Raw genomic sequence first — 6,472 nt, forward strand, 5'->3', positions numbered from 1 at the left:
ATACTGCTTACTAGGCCATGGTGCAGAGGAGAGGGGATGCTGTATAATTCATAATAAACATCCAGATACTGTTCAGGCCTAGTGGATGACCCCAGCCCACGAGACTCCACCCCCGCAACTTTGGCTCCACCTCCTTTCACCCGCGACCACCCCCTTATTTCCCTTACCTTGGCCTTGGCAGATGGGGGTCCTCTCCTTCAGGCCCAGGTAGGAGGGGGGCGGTCTGTTCTCTCTGCCAGGGCAGTGGGCAGCCCTCACATCTCCTTCCAGGGAGCAGGGAAGCTGTGAGCTGTGCTGCCTGCCCCATCAGAAAAGGAAGAGCCACACAAGTCAGCGCTTCACACCCGACCATAGTGCCGCCCCCGTGGCCTTGGCCCCGCCCACTCACCGGCGACCAGCCTTTGATGTACTGGGGGGGATCGGCCCAGGGGGCATATGCCACCCTGCCCCCCGGCCCAGCCCGCCCCTGTCAGTACTCCATTACTTATACAAGGGTCAGTACTCCATTACTTATGCTAGGGTCAGTACTCTATCACTTATACTAGGGTCAGTACTCCATTACTTATACAAGGGTCAGTACTCCAATACTTATACTAGGGTCAGTACTCCATTACTTATACTAGGGTCAGCACTCCATTACTTATGCTAGGGTCAGTACTCTATCACTTATACTAGGGTCAGTACTCTATTACTTATACTAGGGTCAGTACTCCATTACTTATACTAGGGTCAGTACTCCAATACTTATACTAGGGTCAGCACTCCATTACTTATACTAGGGTCAGCACTCCATTACTTATACTAGGGTCAGTACTCCATTACTTATACAAGGGTCAGTACTCCAATACTTATATTAGGGTCAGTACTCCGTTACTTATACAAGGGTCAGTACTCCGTTACTTATACAATGGTCAGTACTCCAATACTTATACTAGGGTCAGCACTCCATTACTTATACTAGGGTCAGTACTCCATTACTTATACAAGGGTCAGTACTCCATTACTTATCCTAGGATCAGTACTCCATTACTTATATTAGGGTCAGTACTCCGTTACTTATACAAGGGTCAGTACTCCGTTACTTATACAATGGTCAGTACTCCAATACTTATACTAGGGTCAGTACTCCATTACTTATACTAGGGTCAGTACTCCAATACTTATATTAGGGTCAGTACTCTATCACTTATACTAGGGTCAGTACTCCGTTACTTATACTAGGGTCAGCACTCCATTACTTATACAATGGTCAGTACTCCAATACTTATACTAGGGTCAGTACTCCATTACTTATACTAGGGTCAGTACTCCAATACTTATATTAGGGTCAGTACTCTATCACTTATACTAGGGTCAGTACTCCATTACTTATACTAGGGTCAGCACTCCATTACTTATACTAGGGTCAGTACTCCATTACTTATACTAGGGTCAGTACTCCAATACTTATATTAGGGTCAGTACTCCGTTACTTATACAAGGGTCAGTACTCCGTTACTTATACAATGGTCAGTACTCCAATACTTATACTAGGGTCAGTACTCCATTACTTATACTAGGGTCAGTACTCCATTACTTATACTAGGGTCAGCACTCCATTACTTATACTAGGGTCAGTACTCAATTACTTATACTAGGGTCAGTACTCAATTACTTATACTAGGGTCAGCACTCCATTACTTATACTAGGGTCAGTACTCAATTACTTATACTAGGGTCAGCACTCCATTACTTATACTAGGGTCAGCACTCCATTACTTATACTAGGGTCAGTACTCTATCACTTATACTAGGGTCAGCACTCCATTACTTATACTAGGGTCAGTACTCCATTACTTATACTAGGGTCAGCACTCCATTACTTATACTAGGGTCAGCACTCCATTACTTATACTAGGGTCAGTACTCCATTACTTATACTAGGGTCAGTACTCCATTACTTATACTAGGTTCAGTACTCCATTACTTACACTATACTAGGGTCAGCACTCCATTACTTATACTAGGGTCAGTACTCCATTACTTATACTAGGGTCAGCACTCCATTACTTATACTAGGGTCAGTACTCAATTACTTATACTAGGGTCAGCACTCCATTACTTATACTAGGGTCAGTACTCAATTACTTATACTAGGGTCAGTACTCAATTACTTATACTAGGGTCAGCACTCCATTACTTATACTAGGGTCAGTACTCAATTACTTATACTAGGGTCAGCACTCCATTACTTATACTAGGTTCAGTACTCCATTACTTATACTAGGGTCAGTACTCTATCACTTATACTAGGGTCAGTACTCCATTACTTATACTAGGGTCAGTACTCCATTACTTATACTAGGGTCAGCACTCCATTACTTATACTAGGGTCAGTACTCAATTACTTATACTAGGGTCAGCACTCCATTACTTATACTAGGGTCAGCACTCCATTACTTATACTAGGGTCAGTACTCCATTACTTATACAAGGGTCAGTACTCCAATACTTATATTAGGGTCAGTACTCCGTTACTTATACAAGGGTCAGTACTCCGTTACTTATACTAGGGTCAGTACTCCAATACTTATACTAGGGTCAGCACTCCATTACTTATACTAGGGTCAGTACTCCATTACTTATACAAGGGTCAGTACTCCATTACTTATCCTAGGATCAGTACTCCATTACTTATATTAGGGTCAGTACTCCGTTACTTATACAAGGGTCAGTACTCCGTTACTTATACAATGGTCAGTACTCCAATACTTATACTAGGGTCAGTACTCCATTACTTATACTAGGGTCAGTACTCCAATACTTATATTAGGGTCAGTACTCCGTTACTTATACAAGGGTCAGTACTCCGTTACTTATACAATGGTCAGTACTCCAATACTTATACTAGGGTCAGTACTCCATTACTTATACTAGGGTCAGTACTCCATTACTTATACTAGGGTCAGCACTCCATTACTTATACTAGGGTCAGTACTCAATTACTTATACTAGGGTCAGTACTCAATTACTTATACTAGGGTCAGCACTCCATTACTTATACTAGGGTCAGTACTCAATTACTTATACTAGGGTCAGCACTCCATTACTTATACTAGGTTCAGTACTCCATTACTTATACTAGGGTCAGTACTCTATCACTTATACTAGGGTCAGTACTCCATTACTTATACTAGGGTCAGCACTCCATTACTTATACTAGGGTCAGTACTCAATTACTTATACTAGGGTCAGCACTCCATTACTTATACTAGGGTCAGCACTCCATTACTTATACTAGGGTCAGTACTCTATCACTTATACTAGGGTCAGCACTCCATTACTTATACTAGGGTCAGTACTCCATTACTTATACTAGGGTCAGCACTCCATTACTTATACTAGGGTCAGCACTCCATTACTTATACTAGGGTCAGTACTCTATCACTTATACTAGGGTCAGCACTCCATTACTTATACTAGGGTCAGTACTCCATTACTTATACTAGGTTCAGTACTCCATTACTTACACTATACTAGGGTCAGCACTCCATTACTTATACTAGGGTCAGTACTCCATTACTTATACTAGGGTCAGCACTCCATTACTTATACTAGGGTCAGTACTCAATTACTTATACTAGGGTCAGCACTCCATTACTTATACTAGGGTCAGTACTCAATTACTTATACTAGGGTCAGTACTCAATTACTTATACTAGGGTCAGCACTCCATTACTTATACTAGGGTCAGTACTCAATTACTTATACTAGGGTCAGCACTCCATTACTTATACTAGGTTCAGTACTCCATTACTTATACTAGGGTCAGTACTCTATCACTTATACTAGGGTCAGTACTCCATTACTTATACTAGGGTCAGTACTCCATTACTTATACTAGGGTCAGCACTCCATTACTTATACTAGGGTCAGTACTCAATTACTTATACTAGGGTCAGCACTCCATTACTTATACTAGGGTCAGCACTCCATTACTTATACTAGGGTCAGTACTCTATCACTTATACTAGGGTCAGCACTCCATTACTTATACTAGGGTCAGTACTCCATTACTTATACTAGGGTCAGCACTCCATTACTTATACAATGGTCAGTACTCCATTACTTATACAAGGGTCAGTACTCCATTACTTATACTAGGGTCAGTACTCCATTACTTATACTAGGGTCATTACTCCATTACTTATACTAGGGTCAGTACTCCATTACTTATACTAGGGTCAGTACTCCATTACTTATACTAGGGTCAGTACTCTATCACTTATACTAGGGTCAGTACTCCATTACTTATACTAGGGTCAGTACTCCATTACTTATACAAGGGTCAGTACTCCATTACTTATACTAGGGTCAGTACTCCATTACTTATACTAGGGTCAGCACTCCATTACTTATACTAGGGTCAGTACTCCATTACTTATACTAGGGTCAGTACTCCATTACTTACACTATACTAGGGTCAGTACTCCATTACCTATACTAGGGTCAGTACTCCATTACTTATACTAGGGTCAGTACTCCATTACTTATACTAGGGTCACTACTCTGTTACTTATACTAGGGTCAGTACTCCATTACTTATACTAGGGTCAGCACTCCATTACTTATACTAGGGTCAGTACTCCATTACTTATACAAGGGTCAGTAGTCCATCACTTATACTAGGGACAGTACTCCATTACTTATACTAGGGTCAGCACTCCATTACTTATACTAGGGACAGCACTCCATTACTTATACTAGGGTCAGCACTCCATTACTTATACTAGGGTCAGTACTCCATTACTTATACTAGGGTCAGTACTCCATTACTTATACTAGGGTCAGTACTCCATTACTTATACTAGGGTCAGCACTCCATTACTTATCCTAGGGTCAGCACTCCATTACTTATACTAGGGTCAGTACTCCATTACTTATACTAGGGTCAGTACTCCATTACTTATACTAGGGTCAGCACTCCATTACTTATACAAGGGTCAGTACTCCAATACTTATATTAGGGTCAGCACTCCATTACTTATACTAGGGTCAGCACTCCATTACTTATACTAGGGTCACTACTCTGTTACTTATACTAGGGTCAGTACTCCATTACTTATACTAGGGTCAGTACTCCATTACTTATACTAGGGTCAGTACTCCATTACTTATACTAGGGTCAGTACTCCATTACTTATACTAGGGTCAGTACTCCATTACTTATACTAGGGTCAGTACTCAATTACTTATACTAGGGTCAGCACTCCATTACTTATACTAGGGTCAGTACTCCATTACTTATACTAGGGTCAGTACTCCATTACTTATACTAGGGTCACTACTCTGTTACTTATACTAGGATCAGTACTCCATTACTTATACTAGGGTCAGTACTCAATTACTTATACTAGGGTCAGTACTCCATTACTTATACTAGGGTCATTACTCCATTACTTATACTAGGGTCAGTACTCCATTACTTATACTAGGGTCAGCACTCCATTACTTATACTAGGGTCAGCACTCCATTACTTATACTAGGGTCACCACTCTGTTACTTATACTAGGGTCAGTACTCCATTACTTATACTAGGGTCAGTACTCCATTACTTATACTAGGGTCAGTACTCCATTACTTATACTAGGGTCAGTACTCAATTACTTATACTAGGGTCAGTACTCCATTACTTATACTAGGGTCACTACTCTGTTACTTATACTAGGGTCAGTACTCCATTACTTATCCTAGGGTCAGCACTCCATTACTTATACAAGGGTCAGTACTCCATTACTTATACTAGGGTCAGTACTCCATTACTTATATTAGGGTCAGTACTCCATTACTTATACAAGGGTCAGTACTCCAATACTTATATTAGGGTCAGTACTCCATTACTTATACTAGGGTCAGCACTCCATTACTTATACTAGGGTCACTACTCTGTTACTTATACTAGGATCAGTACTCCATTACTTATACTAGGGTCAGTACTCAATTACTTATACTAGGGTCAGTACTCCATTACTTATACTAGGGTCATTACTCCATTACTTATACTAGGGTCAGTACTCCATTACTTATACTAGGGTCAGTACTCCATTACTTATACTAGGGTCAGCACTCCATTACTTATACTAGGGTCAGTACTCCATTACTTATACTAGGGTCAGCACTCCATTACTTATACTAGGGTCAGTACTCCATTACTGATACTAGGGTCAGTACTCCATTACTTATACTAGGGTCAGTACTCCATTACTTATACTAGGGTCAGCACTCCGTTACTGATACTAGGGTCAGTACTCCATTACTTATACTAGGGTCAGTACTCCATTACTTATACTAGGGTCAGTACTCCATTACTTATACTAGGGTCAGTACTCCATTACTTATACTAGGGTCAGTACTCCATTACTTATACTAGGGTCAGCACTCCATTACTTATACTAGGGTCAGTACTCCATTACTTATACTAGGTTCAGCACT

The sequence above is a fragment of the Dendropsophus ebraccatus genome, chromosome 13 (assembly GCF_027789765.1).
Source record: "Dendropsophus ebraccatus isolate aDenEbr1 chromosome 13, aDenEbr1.pat, whole genome shotgun sequence".
Lineage (NCBI taxonomy): Eukaryota > Metazoa > Chordata > Amphibia > Anura > Hylidae > Dendropsophus > Dendropsophus ebraccatus.